A 19,646-nucleotide genomic window follows, 5' to 3' on the forward strand; every position below is an offset into this window, starting at 1 on the left:
TCCCAATTAACCACAAAAATGCAATATGTTGAGCTGTGGCTCAAGCAGTAGAGCTCTACCTTAATCAAATATCTCAGATTCACTTCAGACCCTGAGTTCAAGGCCCAAGACCAGTGCACATGCGCACACACATGCACAATTTTATAACATAGTTCTTAAACCTAGCATGGTGCCATCTTAATCCCTTAATGTCATGCTTTGCTATGAGAATTGGAAACGTCTAACCTCTGGCATGGGCTGCAGTCCATGATGGTAAACAGCATCTGGAGAGAGTAATTACTTCAGAGCTAATCGGACTGACCCAGACTGGAAATACGAGTTAGGTGGTGCAGACACATGGCCCCTACTCCCCTATTCACCTAGACCAAAAGCAGGAGTATGGTAACACAGGCACACAACCCCCACTCACTCAGACCTGAAGCAGGAGTGAGGAAACATAGGTACATGGCCCCCACTCACCCAGAAATGAAGCGGGAGTGAGGTGAAAAGGGCATTAGCCCAGACTCATCCAGCCAGGAAGCAGTAGTGAGGTGGTGCAAGCACATGGCTCCTATCCACCCAGACCAGAATCAGCAGTGAGGTGACACAGGCACCATGACCCCTACTCCCCTACTCATGCACACCAGAAGCAGGAGTGTGGTGACACAAGCACACTACCCCCCACTCACCTAGACTGGAAGTATTAGTGAGGTGACACGGGCACGGGCCCCCAAGCAGCCAGACCAGAAGCAAGAGTGAGGTGGTACAGGCACACGGCACTTACCCACCCAGACCAGAATCAGGAGTGAAGTGACACAGGCATGCAGCCCCAACTTATCCAGCCAGGAAACAGAAGTGAGGTGATGGTCTCATGACATACCATAAAAGCCTAGCATTCTATGGTGGCCCCCTTCTCTCTCGGCCTTTGTGAAGGGTGGCTGGGTTTCATGATGCACTCCAGAGGTCAAGGGGCTGGAGCTAAGGATGCTGCTGCCATCCCCAAACTGGTACTGCACCTGCTGTAGCTATGGTAGCAAACTTAATTAGTTCTAATTCACAGAACATATTCTATGAACTATGAGTTTCTTCAGGTACTGTGCGCCACTTGCTAGTCACTTAATATTATAGTTGCCAATGTCTAAGTGCTCACTGACCTGTAAATATGCTGGAATGGAAATCCTACTATCACTGCTGTCTTCTCATTTCTAGGAATGATGATTTTGAAATGGCTCTTCTGGAGAGAAGAAGAGGGGACATAGACCCAACTATTCAATAGTGCCTTTGGGTGACACTTTATTGGCCCAAGAATGAGTCGACACAACTGGTATCCAGGTGTTTTGGGTTAGTCTTTTGGGTCATGCTTTCTGTTTGGCCTTGGAGAGTCTTAAGCTTCTCATTGTAGACACAGAAGATGGGAAAGTAACTGCCAAGGCTTATATATTCAGGAGCCATTTACTTTCTGCCCTTCTGAGATGGCATCTTACTACATAGCCAAAATGGTCTTGAACTTACCAGGCTTCTGCTTAAGCCTCCCAAGTGATGGAATTACAGGCTTACCATACCACACCCAACTTTGTGTCATGGGCCATTTGAAATAGAAAATTCATGACATTTGTGCTGTATCTACTAACAAACCTGTGCAAAGATCAAATAACTTACAACCCAGTTGTTAAGAATATAGACTCAGATTCAACTGAATTTCAAATTCAATTTTGGTTATTTACCTGCTTTTGGTTAAAGAGGAAGACACTTTATCACTGAGCTTTATTCACTTGTATAAAAATGTGGATGGAGCCATGGACAGATGGCTCATGCCTATAATCTTACTCAGGAAGTTGAGATGGAAAGATTATGTTTTAAACCCATCCCGGGCAGAAAAGTCCCTATGAGATACTTAGGTCCAGTGAATCACTCAAAAACCGGAAGTGGGGGGCTAAGAAGTTGGCTCAGTGGTAGAGTGCTTGCTTTGCAAGCATGAGGCCCTGAGTTCAATTCCTCAGCACCACATAAGCAGAAAAAGCTGGAAGTGGTGCTAAGGCTCAATTGGTAGAGTGCTAGCTATAAGCTGAAGAGCTGAGAGACAGCGCCCAGACCCAGATATCAGGCCCCATGAACAATAACAACAAAAAATCATCACAGAAGTGGGGTTGTGGCTCAAGTGGTAGAGTGCTAGAAAATGGATCAGGGACTGTACCCAGACCCTGAGTTCAAGTACCACAATGAACAAAAAAAATATGTGATTGGCTAGTGGTATTTTCCATCTCCTAGGTTTATGATTATTCAATAATCAGAATTTATTGAGCATTTCCTATGGAAAAGAGGTATTTTTCCTCACCAGCAAGTGATTTATGATGCTGCAGAGCATGCAATGGATACCCTCTACTTCAGTGGAGAATTGAATGTGAATTTTGTGGGGTCCTATTAGAATAGCAGGTCAGGAGCAAAACTGATAAGGATTCAAGCTCTCTGTTAAACCATACTGTAGCCATTTTGATTTTTGTTAAAGGAATAATTGATTTAGACATTGGTGGCTCATGCCTATAATCCTCACAGCTTAGGAGGCTGAGATCTGAGAAGCATGATTTCAGGCCAGCCCAAGCAGGAAAGTCCATGAGACTTGTCTCCAATTAATCAGTGATAAACCCAGAAAAAGAGGTATGGCTTAATAGAGTATTATTCCTAAGGAAAAAGCTCTATTTAGGCTGCCCTAACCCTTCAAGTCCTATGTTGGGACATTACCACCTACAATGCTGCTGGACCATGCCTTCCCTTGTATGTGTACCTACAGCCAATAGGCTGTTTAGCCCTCAACTTTGGTGGTGGCATGATTCGTGTATGGAATATACTGCCCAGAAAAAAACAACTATGATATAAGCAATGTTTGACAAGGTGTTAAATCCAAAGTTGTAATGGTAAGGATGTTTTCTGTTTAACTTTTTTCTTTAGTTAATTGCTTTTAAAAGTTTGGGCTGGGAAGGTAGTTCAGTGGTAGAGTGCTTGCCTTGCATGCCTGAGGCCCTGGGTTCAATTCCTCAGCACCACATAAGCAAAAAGAAAAAATCCAGAAGTGGTGCTGTGGCTCAAGTGGTAGAGAGCACTAGCCTTGAGCTGAAGAGCTGAGGGACAGCACCCAGGCCCAGAGTTCAGGCCCCATGACCGGACCCACAAAAATAAAAAATAAAATAAAATAAAAGTTTATCTTCTTATTTGATTTACTCCAGGAAATCAAAAGTTAATATTTGGGACTTTTGGTGAAATTTGAAACTAGGCAAGTAAGAGCACCCATTGTCCCCAAATTCATCATTTGAAATTATTAAAATTTTATTCATATGTTTTAGTCGTCAGAAATTTGAGCCAAGCATGGGAGCTCACACTTGTAATGCTATCTGCTGTGTGTTGACTAATGCAGAGAGGACTATGATTTGATGCTAGCCCAGGCAAAACATTCACAATATTGGATCTCAATCAATATCTGAAACCAATGCATTGTGCTTTTTATTTCATCTACTCAGAAACGGTAAAAAGAAGGATTGTGGTCCATGATGGCCTGGTCATAAACATAAAACCATACCACAAAAATGTCTCAAGCAGAGCTGGGTGCAGGTGACTCATGCCTGTAGTCTTAGCTACTCAGGAGGCTGAGATCTGTAGATCACAGTTCAAAGCCATCCCAGGCAGGAAAGTCCGTGAGACTCATCTCCAATAAACAATTAGAAAACCAGAAGTGGTGCTGTGGCTCAAGCAGTAAAGCATTCGCCTTGAGCTGAAGAGCTCAGGGACAGCACCCAGGCACAGAGTTTAAGACACATGACCAACAAAAACAAAAATGACTAATGCAAAAAAAGCAGGTGTATGGCTGAACTGGTAGAGCACCTACCTAAAGTACATGAGGCCCTGAGTTTAAGTTCTAGGATAAAACCGAGGGAAGGATGTGAACATATGGAAGGAAGAAAAGAAGGAAGGGAGGAATTATTCCGTATATTGTACTTGTCTAGTTATTTCATTAAGGTAGCTTCTCATTCCTTTTTCTTTTTTTTCTGTCAGTTGTGGGGCTTGAACTCAGGTCCTGGATCTTGCCCCTGAACTTTTGTGCTCAAAGCTAGTGCTCTACCACTTTGAGTTACATGGTCACTTATGGGTTTCAGTGGTTAAATGAAAATAAGAATCTCATAGATTTTCCTGACCAAGCTGGTGTTGAACCTTGATCCTTAGATCTCAGCCTTCTGACTAACTAGACTTACAGGTATGAGCCACTGGCTCTGGGCACTCACTTGTTTTCTTTCTTTCTATTTTTTATCAGTCATGGGACTTGAACTCTCGGTGCTGTCCCTGAGCTCTTCAACTGAAGTGAAGCACTCCACCAGAGTCCACTTCTAGTTTTCTGATTGCTAATTGGAGATAAGAATCTCATTAGAGATGTTCAGAGGCAGATGGCAAAGGAGAAGCTGGAGGCTAAACAAGCTCCAGCACAGAAAGCAGTTTTAGTGTTCCAAAACACTGTTTAGTGAACAGTCCTAGGCTACAGAATCACCCCAAGTGTGCCATCAGGTACAGAGAGTTTGGCCAGAGAGGGAAAATCCACACAAGGAGGCAAAACTGAGCACTTGCCGGTAGCCAAGGCTGCAACGGATGTGGCGGCAGTGACAGTGGCCGTAGTGGCCATACCTATAACAGAGAAACAGCACCAGACACAGAGGGTGAGCAGATTCTACTCATCACCAGCAAGAACTGACAAAGAGCAGATATCTTCATCCTGCAGATCACACACCAGAGACAACTCAGGAAACAACACTCTGGAATGAGTAGAAACCTGACATCCTCACTCCTTCTCAGGGAGCAGAGGAGGGAAAGCCATCCCTCCCCAACCACCAGAGATCTCCATCTTCCATACTGACAAAGGCCCCTCTGAGCAACTAGCTACAACTAAGGCCTTGGAAGAAAAGAAAAGAGTCATTTAGCAGGTCACAAGAACCTGACCTAACCTGCCAGGCTCAGCTCCACCCAGGGGAAAATCACCCAGCCCAGACAGAGGAAGATCCGCCTCCCACCTTAGGAGAGACTTTCTTCACTGTGTAAACAGAACCAGAGGCTGCCCCTCCCTACAGCAGCCTAGAAAATCAACTAAAATTCAGTAAACACAAACCCTGAGAATGGATCCAGGCTGCGCTCTTGGAGTGTCTCTGGAGCTAGCCCCTCAGAGAAAAGCTAGTTTGCTGAAAAACCTCAACCCTACCCAGAACCTATCCTCATCACAGCATCTCGAAACTAGAGGAAACAGCCATCTCCCTGTTTTGTGATACTCAAAGCAGATCTCCCTCCCATTGAACTAGCCTGGAAAGAGGATCACAAAATCCTGGGTAAATCACAGCATTTTTCTGCCTGCTCAAACAAACTGACTTAAGAATCCAATCAAGCCACAGGAAAACCATACACCACAAGCAGACCTGAGACTGCACCAAGAGACTGGTTATGGACACAGTGGAGATAAAGGATCTTCCCATCCCCTCTCCAAAAAATAACTCTTTTTGTACCTTTTTAAAAATTGTTTTCTATTAATCTTTCTTTTCCTCTCATAATTTTTATTTTAGGTGTATGTGTGTATGTGCTTTTTTTTGTATCTTCTGATCTTTTGGTACTTTTTTTATTTTCTGTTTTTTACTCTTTCTTTCTTTTTTGAGTGACTTAATTGATATTCTGCTCATCCCCATATATATACCCATCATCAATTATTAGACCTTATACCCCATGGTATATACACTTAATCCAGAAATTTATTACTCAATTCATAAGCTCTTAGGCATAATTCTTTAGTAGCCATATTTTATCTTTATACCTATATAATTTCCTGTTTGTCTGTTTGTTTTTTGCTGGGCATGGGGCCTGAACTCTGGGCCTGGGCACTGTCCCTCAGCTCTTCACCTCAAGACTAGTGCTCTACCACTTTGAGCCACAGCGCTACTTCCAGCCTTTTCTGCTTATGTGGTGCTGAGGAATCGAACCCAGAGCCTCATGCATGCAAGGCAAGCACTCTACCACTGAGCCACTTTCCCAGCCTTAATTTTTTAATAACTAATTTTAAGCACTTTTATTTTTTAGTTTTTCATGTCTCCTATCCCTCACCTCCTCTGATTCTATCCTTCTCTCAATACCATTTCTTTAAACTTACATAATTTTTAAGTGTTTCACTGTTTAAATTTAAAATTTTATTTCCATTTTTCTTCTTTTCTTTTAAATCACTCTCCTATCATTCTGTCTAATCTATTTCTCTCTCTCTGAGATAAGAACTTGGTTAAATTCACTCTCCTTTTACCTCTCCATAGCCCTCTAATCAGTGGTATTGCTCTGAGGAATTACTGTGGGTGTTGCCACAGTGCCTAGTCCAAGGCCTCTCACAAAGGCTCCTAACCCAACCTGGCTGAGCCTCTGTGTGAGTTAACATCATTGAACAACTGCGTTCCATGGTTTGTGAGACATTCGCTTCTGTGATCATATGCACATGAGGGCCCAAGAAGAGCGTTCCTTGGAAGGAATGTCCTAAAATGCAAAACGTCTACTAGGGCAATGGAAACCCATGGTTGGGCATGCTTAATTTTTTAACCTGTGCACTGAACTAACAGGAACACATTAAGACACACTAAGAAACCCTGATGTAAAGGATCAGAAGGGCTGAGGGGAAGGGAGCCGCATGCTCAGGAATATAAATGGAGCTTACAAGCCACTGCAGGCTCTGACTTTCTATGTTGAAGTTAAGATTAACAGGCAGCCCAAGTTTCTAAGAACTCATTGTCTAAGCTATATGCCTCTTTCAGAACTTCTTTCCCTCCTCTTGTGTTTTGAGAACAACAGTTAGTACTGTGTTTCTGTCTCGTAGGGGCAATTTTTCTCTTCACACAATGCTTAAAGTAGATAATAGGAAGCTGAAATTAAAGTTAACAAGTATGAAATAGCACACAGTGCTTGCCCTGAATTCCTGGACCTAAAAAGTTCCCAATACTGAGCACAAAGTAATCATGGGTGTGTCCTAACAACCTCCACTGAATGGAAAAATTTGAACTATTTTCCCAAGGCAGGTATTTTCCAGTACATTAGTTACCACCTATAACCCTTGTTATTAGGATGGTTGTGATCTACTAGAACAATGAACTTGAAACTGGGCCAAGACGAGACAACTTATTGTTGCTAGAAACGGGGGAAGACAACTAGGAGAATGTTTCTCTGGCACAGACATGGATATAATTACAACAAAGTTCTAAATTGTGGCTCATCAGCAAAGACTATCAAGTCATATCTCAATAAAGGTAATAACTAAACATAAAAATTAAAAAAACTATTTGGGTTTCAGTACTAACATCTTTTTAAAGGTGTGTGTGTGGTGTCTCAGATTTTTGTATGGGGCAGCATTGGTTCTTAAAAATCATCCTATTGGCACTATCTTTAGGTTTCCCATTCAAGTCTGGTGGCATTCTAGCTGTACCACTTGAATCACACAATTTCTTGACTTCTGCTGGTTAACGAGATAAACATGTAAGGTATATGTCAACCTTGGTTGGTTTCAAATTATGATCTTCAGATCTCACTCTCTGGAGTAGGTAAGGCTATAGGAGTGAGCCACTATGCTCAGCCCAGTATTTCCAGTAAGTTACTTAATCTTTCTGAATCTCAGCTTCTTCTTGTGTGGAAAGTGAACAGAATTATTTTGTGGATCTTAGAATCTGGTGGGAGTTATGACTGGGAATAGGAAGTATAAGTGTTCGGGATGTGCAGACAGAGCCTGACAATCTCATAAAACTACTGATGTTTATATTGAAATGAATTAAAGGAATTGGAAACGATGGATTTTTCTTTTCTTTTTTTTTTTTTTTTTCTATACCACTTGTGGGCAGGGAAAGGAGGGAAAAACAGAGAAAGAGCAAAGAAGTGATGAGATTATGGAACATGAAATGAACTCATTATCTAAATTACAAAATGGTGACCCGCATGTCCACTACATTAACAATAAAAATTTTTAAAAGTCCAGGTTGATGATTCTCTCCTCCAGTTTTAGTTAGAGGCCCTTGACATACAGGCCCACCTATAGAGTTTTCAAAGGTCAATTGATATGATAATTAATATAGAGCCAAAATCTCTTAACAAATGTTATAAAAAGTATTTCATTCATAGTACTTCTTTCTGTTTGAATGGAGATTCTATATGTTATTGGCAGAGCTATGTTTTTTACTTTTTGTTTTCAATATTTGTCAACTGTTGAAATCCTTCTTGAAGCTTTGGGACAGAGGTCTGCTATATCTTGGCACCCTGCCCATAACTAAAATAGTAATCAACCTTTGAAATTAATTTACTTGTGTATGAGTTTGTTTTATTTTTTTATTCATTTATATATTTATTTGTTTATTTATTTATTTTTGTCGCTGGTGGTGAACTCTGGGCCTGGTCGCTGCCCTCAGCTCTTCAGCTCAAGACTAGTACTCTACCACTCAAGCCACAGTACCACTTCTGGCTTTTTCTGCTTGCCTGGTGAGGAGGAATCAAACCCAGGGCCTCATGCATGCAAGGTAATCTGTCTACCACTGATCTACCTTCTCAGCACCTATGAGGGGTATTTTTGTTCACGGGTCTATCAAGGAAATTTATTCAGCAAATGAATTCATTTGCTACTAGACATTAATTATGAATTATCTGATAGTTAAAGGATAAATTGTTAGCATTTTTACTAGGAATTGTTTGTCTTCCCATGCTAAAAACATGGAGGAGGGTATTTTAAACTAAAACTACAAAAGAAATTTAAGATCTTTGTGCTAACAAATGTGTGCAGTTATTACATTAAACAGAAAATTCAAACTTCATGAATACAGAGATCAAAATTCTTATACTACTTATTTCAAAATGTAAATTAAAGGGAAAATCAGACAGGGGATAAAATTTATATTGTATGTTAATTTTTAAAGAGGAAAATAAGATCCTAGCTGGCAGATTAAAGGCAAAGCAATATCAGAGCCCTATCTGCTCAATAAGAAATAAGAAGCTTATTTGAAAAAAAAACTGCAAAGTGCACATCCGGCAAAGGCAAGCAGTCAGAGCCTACCACAAACACAGAAATACCATATATCTCAGAAAAAGGAAACAAGTTCAGACCAGTGCTCATCCTTATCCCTGATTTCAATAATACATATACACCCCCTACACACACACACACACACACACACACACACACACACACACACACACACAATGAATGTATGCAACAGCTCAACCTACTCACATAGACTCAACATGAATCAAAGAACTTCCTGTAATATTTGAAACTTTAAGTTTCAAGTCATGTGAATAATTGATAATAGATGCATAAATAATTATTTTCCGAATAGCGCTCTGCTATGAAAATGAGAATTCATGATGATTATAACTACTTAAAACATCTCTGAATCTCAAAAAAAATTAAACAACACACAATCGGAATTTTGGGACTGCATTTCTACCAGCTATTCTGCAAAGCCTTAATAAGAAGATACTTATGAGATTTTGTGTACCAAAAATTAAATACTAAATTCAATTAATACCTGAGTAAGTGAAGAGAAGATGATCAGAGAGACCTATGCTGCCTCCCGTTCTCAGCCAGCTGTACACTGTGGCATCTTTGCTGCTGCTGGACCTTAGTTGTCTTCTCCAGTGCAGTGGCCACACTGGGGTTGGATTGGGCATGGTAGGGAGATGAGTGTAGGCCACATGGGAGGCCACACTGGGGTTGGGGTTTGGTGCAGTGTGGAGGGGAGAGGAGGCCTTGGCAGAAGCTGGTAAAGCGAGGAAAGAGGCAGGAAGCCAGAGGCTCAGAAAGCAGCGTGCCCAAAGGCTGCCTGATTGTGGAGAGTGTCTGTGAGGAGGGGTTGTTGGGGCGGATCCCATGGGGCCTGGTGGCCTGGTGAGAAGAGGAAGGAGTCTCAAGTACTGCAAAGGAGGACAATGAAAATTAAGATCACAGTGGCTGAACAATTTCAACAACAAAGGTGGGGACATGGAGGTAAACTCTGGGGATGGAGAGGACGGCAGCACTGGGCCAGTGGCGTTCAATCCTTTCTGGACATACCTGGAAGTGTGTGAGGACTGGCTCCACCACAGCTTTGGCCTCACTCGACTTGAACGGGCACCCGGAATGGTCACCTCAGCCTCAGCCTGCCCCAGAGAGCCAGACTGGCATAGATGCTGAAGACCAGGCAGTGGCTGGGAGGCTATGCGCAACAGGGTGGAGGAAGCATGGCTGGTGGGTGCAGCTCCAGCCCAGCCAGGTCCAGGGCCACCGGGGAAGTTCGGACTGTAGATCTAGAACAGGCAGTGTGCTCCAGACCAGTGGGACTTCCAGGGACTTGCGTGGTGGCCAACACGTGCATGTTGGGAACTTCATAAGCATGGCCCAGGCATCTCCACGGAAAGGTGCATTCATTCCTGTGCCTCCCCTGTCTTCTGGACTCTTGCTGTCCTCCTGCTTCCTGCTGATGTACCAGGACACAGACCCCTCCAAAGGCCAGCAGAGAGCCGTTGCCAATGTAAATGCAGGAGGGTCGTTTATTATGGCTCGAGCTGGACTCACAAATCTTCCCTGACACAGCAGGTCAGAAATTGTGAGTCCCAATCTCTTGTTCAGCATGGTTTTTTTATTGTGTATGAAGCAGGTGGAAGGATCATTACAACACTGATTTTGTGATAGGTCGGTGGTTCGGAGTAAATCTAGTCTTAAGTTTATTGGTTGGGGAATGATCATTTCCAGTAAGGGCAGGGACTTTCTAGCTTAGCAGTTACAGGATAGGTTAAATCATACATAGCAAGCATATTATAAGTTGGGGTAGGTGGGGCCAATCACAGGAATGCTGAGGGCGCTATTCCTGGATTATTTCCCGACCTACATTGCTTCCTGATAGAGTTGGGAGATAATCGGTCAGGGCAGTCTGAGATTCCTGGACAGATCAGGGCTGTCTGATTTCTTAGTTATTTTTACTGTTACATTTTCTTAGAACATGAACTGACACTCTTTTTCCAGTAGCAGATATTTTCCTTAGAGTTTCTGAAATCACTGCCAACTTATTTGTCCTCTCACTGACACGTCCAACTACAGGAGTCAACTTCTCCACGCTGATGACAGGCCATCTCAGAGGTATTCACAGGGCTGTTTCCTCTCTCCATCTCAGGCCTTTCTACTGAAAGAACATCCTTACTAAAAACTTTTTAGTTGTTTCTAGTGAGGAAGAAAAGTAAGGCCTAGTTCCAGCCATGGAACCAAGAATTGAGGACCATGGCTAGAGCAAAACGCCCTGAGAAAAGATGGATTCATTTTTGTCAAAGACATAAGTCTCTATGGGAACTCTCATTCTAACTGATTTTCTTCCCAGTAATATATTCACAGAATATGTAGACTATGTAATGAATGAACAATGACATATGCATAATATTTGAGAATATGGAGGGAATTAAGAAAAAACTGCAATGGCCAGAAGTAACTAGTTCCTTGAAAGAGAGCTGGTAGGCTCTTTGTTTGGCCTCTAAGCCTTTTAGCACAGTATTTTGTATTGCATTCAAACATATGAAGTTCTTAAAATGTAAAATCAGGACAAATAGTTAAAAATAAGGAAATTTTCCTAATAAAGTATCACAAACTGCATCTTTCAATTCAGAAGTACTTAACTTGAAATTTTTCTCACGTTAAATTGCCTTTTGTTCTAAGAGTTGATATTCGAAAATTCCTAAAGAGAATTTTTTTTTCTTTTCTTCCTTTTTAAGGAACCATAGTGAGGTCCATCTGTTTCTGCTGTGAGCTCTTTCTTCCACTTACTGCCCAGTTGCTGTCAATACTCATCCCCATACGAGACAAGCACCTCACATCCTGCCTTGATGATATGACAGGTTTGGTAGAAGATCTAACTGTCGTACTGAAAGGCCCTCGGATTCTGATTCTCAGCTTACCTGCCACAGTTCATATACCTAAAGTTGAAGCAGGCACAGGAAGGAAACATAAGAGGGTAAGTTTCTGCTCCCTTTGGATCTACTCCTAATACTCATCCACTCTAGAACTCTAAGTGCACTGTTTTCAAAGCCCAGTTCCAGACTTCTCTTAATCCTTATTTGTCAAAAATAGATTGATTTCCAGATTCTCTAAATTGAGTTAAAGTTTATGTCATAGATTTGGTTGGGGACATGTACTCTGTTTCTAGATTAGCACACATCATTTGACATTTGTCCCAAGTAATTTTCCTTAGATTGGACTCACTCATGCACCTGTCGCCACTATGTTCCCATAGAAATTCAGAGAACCCTTTGTCTTATAAAGACAATAGAGGGAAATTTGTTTATTCATGATGTCGTTTCATGATAAGACAATGGTTCCCCATGGCACAGGGCTGCAGGACATATCACAGACCCACTGCTTTCTGAACCTCACCACTGCTCCAACTCTACTTCTACGTGTTTGAGTGTGCCCTAATAGACTAAAGTTCTTTCTTGTAGGTTGTTAGGGCACTATGTAATTTGCAAAAACTAGGAAGAAAAATTATAGTTAAATACTCCTACAATGAAATTGTCATTTCTGTCTCCACATGTGTTTCGCAATTACTCAGGGAATATGATTTATTCAACTACTGAGGGTAATTCTTTGACTCGTATACAGTATGTGCTTTATAGATGCAGGATCTATGAATGAAGTTAGGCCTTTGCTTTTTCTTCTGATGTCTTAATTTTGTCTCTCATGGAAATCTTTATTTTGATACAGTACACATATATATGCATACATACATGCATACATACATACATACATAGCAGAGCTAATGATTGAACTCAGTAACTAAACTTAACTCTTGCAATACAATACTCTACCACTTGAACCACTAGCCCTTTTTGTGTTGTTTATTTTTGAGGTATTTTTTGTCTGTCCAGGGGCTTAAACTCTGTGCCTGAATGTCCTTCAGCTCTTCAACTCAAGGCAAGCGCTCTACCACTTGAGCCACAGGGCCGCTTTTGATTTTCTGGTGGATTATTGGAGATAAGAGTTTCACAGCCTTTCTTCCATGGGCTGGATTTGAACCATGATACTCATATCTGAGCTTTCTGAGTAGCTACTTCCAGGTTTGAGCCGCCAATGCGCAGTTTATTTTTGAGGTATTATTTCCCCTGCTGTCCTGGGTTGCCATCCTGCTTGTGCTGGCCTGGGTTGCCATCCTGCTTGTGCTTGCCTGGGTTGCTGGAGATACTTCACTTTATCCAACCATTGTACTTCCACTGTAGCTGGGATAACAAATGTGCACCAACGTGCTCAGCCATTGGAAGTAATTGGGGTCTTATAATCTTTTATGCTAGGACTGGCATCAGACTGAGATCTCATCATCTCTATCTCAAAAGTCCAAATTAAAGGTTGAGCTATGGAACCCAGCTATACTATTCATATTTTTATTTCTTTTCCCTCAAATATTCATAATTTTGAAAGCACCAAGTACAGCAAAAGAAAAATGGAGATATGGGAATCTATTGAGAAAGGTGTGATGATCACAGTGCAAGTCTTGTGAGGAGAATATCTTCTTAGGAACCATGAAAATGACTGCTGGACTCACTCCAGATGGCCGGGGATTTATCTTTTGCATCTACACATAGCGGTTTCTCCTTTTTGTGATCTGAGTTTCAGAAAGACAAGCTAAAGGCTTTTGAGTAATAATCGGCAAAATCACATTACTTGAGTCCAGTGATGCTCTTTGAGCCTGCATGGATTCAGCAGTTGTGAACACATAGGATGCCGTCTACACATCTGAGGGGATTTATCATAGTCCTAAATGAGGCTCCTTAAGCATGGATGCACTTTGCCTCTAACACACTCTGTTTATATGCACTATACTTTGATCCTAAATCAGAATGCCCATGTTTATGCAGATTCCACAAACACATACAACTATTTTGTCCATGTCCTAGCAATGTTTCATTGGAGGCACAGGGGGACACATGGAGTTAGAGAAAGTGGGGAAAGGGAGGGCATTTCTTACCATCCAGGAGTACCTATTGTCTGCATCTTCATCTTCTATGATCTAGCCCTCATAGGGGCTAAAGTGCAAACCCAATGGCAGATCAGATTCCGCATTCCATACTCTAAGCCCAGCCTCAGGAATACTGTACTGACGAATTCTCAGCCCAGTGGGCAGACTGAGGACTGAATGGTCATAATGCCCCTTGTCCACCACATTGTCTCTTACAAATATAGGTGGCCCATGAACAGTGTAGCTGTTGATGAAGAAGTTCTGACACTGCTCACAATCTCAGGCAAGAGCAGCAAAAATTAGTAAAGAAATATGTACATTCAGGGGCTTGGAAGGTGGCTCAGTAGTAGAGCGCATGCCTTGCATGCCAGAGGCCATACGTTCGATTCCTCAGCACCACATAAGAAAAAAGAAAAAATGCTGGAAGTGGTGCTGTGGCTCAAGTGGTAGAGCGCTAGCCTTGAGCTGAAGAGCTGAGGGACAGTGCCCAGGCCGAGTTCAGGCCCCATGACCAGACCCCCAAAAAATAAAGAAATATGTACATTCTCAGATTTAACAATCATGAGAAAGAGCACAGAATACATATCATTGTCACTTAGTTCTTCATGTGAAGTTACTAGAGTAAACTAGTAATTGGGGGCCAAATGACCTGATGAATTATTATAAAAGCACATTTGCCTTCTGTTTGACCAAGCACAGAGGGTTACTTACACAGGTAATCATCATCCTGGGGTTTACGGATATCTCCATAAGCATAACTCTTTCTTTCCTGTAGGCTGTATATGCTCATTTTTACCTCCTTTTTCCTACGTCCATGTTAAAAATCAATGGTTAGTTAAGTTGGGGATCAACAATGTTTGTCCCTATTTCTTCAGAAAAGTAAAATCTCTTACTACCAAATTATCATCTATTCTTCTCACATACTCTGGTCCCCCATTAACCTTTGACTCAGAGATACAAAGACTTCACTTTAACATTAACTACAGGTTTCTAATTCAATTTTAAGTTTTGACCATTCCCATTTTCAGCTTTAATTTCTGCTTCATTAAATTTCTTATAAAGTGGTCATTGATGAATTTATTCATTCAGAATATTTGTTGAGGGTATGTTAAGTATTGAGCAAAGACCTGGACATACAGGATTGAAAATGTGTGGTCACAGATTTATTAGACACTTTGCGTGTATCTATTATTTTACCTTTTACTTATCGTTTTCAGACAACATGCAGGCTGTACATATTTTTCTTGCCAGTCCTGGGGCTTGAACTCATGGCCTGGGCACTCTCCCTGTGCTTCTTTTGCTCAAGGCTAGCACTCAACAACTTGAGCCACATTGCCACTCTGGCCTTTTCTGTTCATGTGGTTCTAAGGAATAGAACCAAGGGCTTCATTCATACAAGACACATACGCTACAACAAGCCACATTCCCAGTGCAGTCTGTGCATCTTTATCCATGTTCTTCAGATTAACATTCAGAAGTTCAGGGAGATTGTAAAATGTGTCATGGCGTAAGTGCCTCCATGTGGATAATAACCCAAGTGTGTAACTTCATTGTCAAATTCTTATGTGCTGCTCATTGGAAACCTAATTACTAGTTCCACAGCTTAGTTCAGCCTATGTTTGAGCTTTCCAAAGTCCACCTCACATAGTCAGATTACCCTCATCAACCTTGCTAGAATTTCCAAAATTAATAAATTTCCCAAGTTATTTTCTCTTACCCAAGTTTTGTTTGCAGTATTGTCCTTGTGTATTTGCTTCTCCAGGAGTGAACACTGGTTTCTGTGCCTCTTCTAATCCACTTGACTTTGAGAAATTTATAATTCCTGAGAACTTCTTCAAAATAAGTTCCTTACCTAAGGTTGTCTTGGGCATTCCCTTCAATGAAAGTCACATATAGAATTAGAATCTAATTCCTAAGGCTTTCATCTCCTATCAGTTTTCTCTCAAATCCATATAAGTTAGAATGAGGGAGGGAGAGAACTTGAGAATACAAACCGAAGAGCAAACAAGGTCTGTGAATGAAGGAAATGAAGCTTGGAAGAAGACATGTCTAATGGAGACATTTAATGAAAGAGAACACGGGGAAAGTGGAGAATTACAAAACTTGGCTGGAAAAAGATATGACAGAGCAGTGAGAATAGGAAGAAATTATTGGCAGAAATCTATATGGACAATTAAGTACATTCAAATTGCAACTAGGTATAACAGATGACTTTGAAATTAGTTTGACTTTTTTCTATGTAATTTTGCCTGAAAAAGTATGTACCATATAATAATTGTATAAATTGGTATACATGTCTGTTTTTGATGTGATAAGGTAAAAAAAATGTGATACGGTAAAAAAAGAAAATGTTCATCAGGCAGACTATAGTGACTTGTGATTGTAATCCTAGCTATTCAGTAGGCTGAGATTTGAGGATTAAGGTTGGAAGCCAGCCCAAGCAGTAGTAAGACTCATATCCACTTAACCACCATAAAAGCCAGGAGTGGTATTGTGGTTTAAGTTGTTGAGTGCTAGCCTTGCTAGCACAAAAGGAAGGATCTGGAACAGTGATTAGGTGCTGATTGTAAGTCTCAGGCCCAGCACCAAAAAAATTTCACCAAAGAATCTTGTGAATTATTAAAATACAGCATCAATGGGACTAAGCATTTCTTTCTGCTTTTTTTTTTTCCAGTCCACGGCCTGGGCCCTTTCCCTGAGCATCTTTGGCTTGAGGCTAGCACTTTACCACTTGAGCCACAGCGCCATTTTCAGCTTGCTTTTCCTGTTTATGTGGTACTAAGTAATCAAACTGAGGGCTTCATGCAACCATGCAACCATGCAACCATTAAGCTACATTCCAAGCCCCTAATCATTTGTTTTTGAGCTCTGATATAAATTTACTTTCTGTGACATCTCTAGTTGAAATAAATTAGTTGAAATTGAATTTGAAGATGTTAACTTCAGTATTTCTCGAGCCTGTTACTTTTACTTAAATTTCCAAACTGATTAATTATTTCATATATTGATTATAACTTATTGTTTATCCTGAAAATATTGAGGGGGGTTCAGTTGAGACCTCAGACATCTGAAGAAAGATCAGTTATTGTCCAACCACTCAAAAGACTCACATGTAAAGGCTACAGCTAAACAAACAACTATGGAAAGTTCCAGAATCAGCTAACTAAAGCTCAGAAGAGGGGACCAATCCTCCTCTTCCTCACAGAATTGAGATTTGAAATTAGCCTCAGAAGGATATGTATCTATGTGAAATATTAAGTCACTTTTTTTAGTTGTCACTTCTAAGCCATCAAATTTGAAACTCCTTAGGGATGGGGGCTGCTTCTTAACAGAAGTGTCCTTTTACAATAGAAGGAATTTTCTGGGTATCAGTAAACTTTCCTTAAAATTTACAAATAGTGTGGATTTATTGGTGCATCTATCAGTTTGGTAAAACAAAATGAAGAGAGGTTGGAACAGAGATTGGAACAATCATTCAGTGAATGGTGTGAAGGTGTATGGCTAAGATAGCTAAGACTTATAATGCTGTGTAAGTATTTATGAACTTGTAAGTGCCTTTAGAGAAAATGTATTGGTAGACTTCACCACCACTAGGTGTTATCTCAGACACAATACATTTTTAGGTTTCAGTTTTCTCATCACGTAAGTGATTATAGTTTACTATTTGCCTCATTATGTTGTTGTAGTATTCAAATATATTTGTTCATGGGACATTTAAAATAAAGTCTAAAATATTGTGAAAATAAAATAAGTGGTAGTGATCATTGTGGATATGAATTGAATCTTAGAATGAATATGATAATAACAGAAGAGATCAGGAAAAGGAAGCAGATGTTCCTAGGGCTTCTTCTCTTACTTGGAACCATGAAGAAAGTTTACTCATCAATAGAATTTGGGAGACATTTATCTTCTGACGCTTACTCTGTTCGGTTCTGAAGGTCACCCAAGAAGGTTTGACTAAATGTGATGAGAAATAGGAATTTTGGTTACAAAATATCTCCAAACTGTGGATTCTCATTTTTGATAGCAAATCTCAGTCAGAGAGAAAAGACTATTTTAGGAAAATGTTTTCTGAATTATCATTAAGGCTTGTCCTTATATTTTTTCTTAATTTTCTTCAAACCTAGACAAAACCCATCTTTGCTTCACTCTGTGTTCATAAGCTATCTGTTATAATTTAATTGACAATTGGTGACAAGAAACACTAAGCAAATTAGGAACAAGAGGGAAAGATTATTTAGTTAAATAGCATACATCATGGTCAACTTAGTTTCATTTCAGTGATGAAGGATTGTTTAACACACATAAATCTTTAGGCACAATGCAGCACATAAGCAGATCAAGGACAAAATTCACACAGTCATTTCTCTGGATGCAGAAAAAGCCTTTGACAAAAGTAAACATTCTTTTTTTATTTGGTCAGTTGTGGGGCATGACCTGTGGGCCTGGATGCTATCCCTCAGCTCTTCAGCTCAAGGCAAGCATTCAATCATTGAGGCACAGCACTACTTCCAGTTTTCTGGTCATTTATTGGAGATAAGAGCTTCACGGACTTTCCTGCCCGGGCTGGCTTTGAACTGTGATCCTCAGAGCTCAGCCTACTGAGAAGTCAAGATTACAGGTGTGAGCCACCAATGCCCAGCTAAAGTCAGCATTCTTTTATCATAAAAGCCTTGAAGAAACTAGTGATACTGGGTATATATCTCGATAGGATTATGGGTATATGTGAAAAATTAAATCATTTCTGCTAATAGCAGGAATGACACAAATGTCTATTTTTTCACTTTTTTCCCATATTGAATGCAATCAAGCCACAGAAATAAGCAAAGAGAAAGAAATAAATAGGACAAAAGGGAAGAAAACATTTTAATTATGCTTGTTCACAGATAACATGATCCTGTATTTAAAAGATCCTAAAAATTTCCACAGAAAAATTCTAGATCTTATAAATGCTATTGGAAATGTGCCAGAATATATGATCAACATGTGAAAATCATTAGCTTGTCTGCCAACAATGAACAGTCTGGAAAAGAAATCAGAAAAATCACAATAGTCTCAAAAAATTAGCTTAAGATTGTGCTTAACTAATGAAGTAAAAGACTTCTATAATGAAAAGTATAAAACCTCAAATAGAACTGAAAGCCAACCTGGGCAAGTAAGTTTGTGAGACTCTTATTTCCAATTAAGCACCAGAAAATAGGAAGTGGTGCTGTGGTTCAAGTGGTAGAGTGCTCACCTTGAGTTGAAGAGGTCAGAGAAACACTCAAGGCAACTGTCAGGACTGACAATGATGATGATGATGATGATAATGATAAACTTAAAAATGGGCACTATGGATTGCATTTCATTCTTTCAAAATTATAAGATGAATTCCCAATCCTCAAAATATTATTTGGAGATGGAGCCTTTGGTAGGTAATTAGGGTAAGATGACATCATGGAGGTGAGGCCCCAGATGGATTTAACTTTCACAGAAAAAGAAAAGAAAGATCCTTTCCATCTCAACTGTTCCTCCTTTCGCAGTCATGAACATACCAAGATTTCATGTAGATACACAATGAGATATAGGCCATCTACAAACCTAAAATAGATCCTTCATCAGAACCCAGTCACACTAGCCTACTGGTTTGAGCTTTCAAGCTTTCAGAAATATGAGAAATAAATTTTT

The 19,646-nt window shown here is 40.4% G+C and overlaps 1 pseudogene; it reads right to left on the reverse strand.

Annotated features, from left to right (window-relative positions):
- Positions 1 to 287: 287 nt before the first annotated feature.
- Positions 288 to 19,646, reverse strand: part of LOC122127981 — a 63,941-nt pseudogene continuing 44,582 nt past the window's right edge.

This window comes from Dipodomys spectabilis, unplaced genomic scaffold (assembly GCF_019054845.1).
Source record: "Dipodomys spectabilis isolate Male_0828 unplaced genomic scaffold, ASM1905484v1 ptg000010l, whole genome shotgun sequence".
NCBI lineage: Eukaryota > Metazoa > Chordata > Mammalia > Rodentia > Heteromyidae > Dipodomys > Dipodomys spectabilis.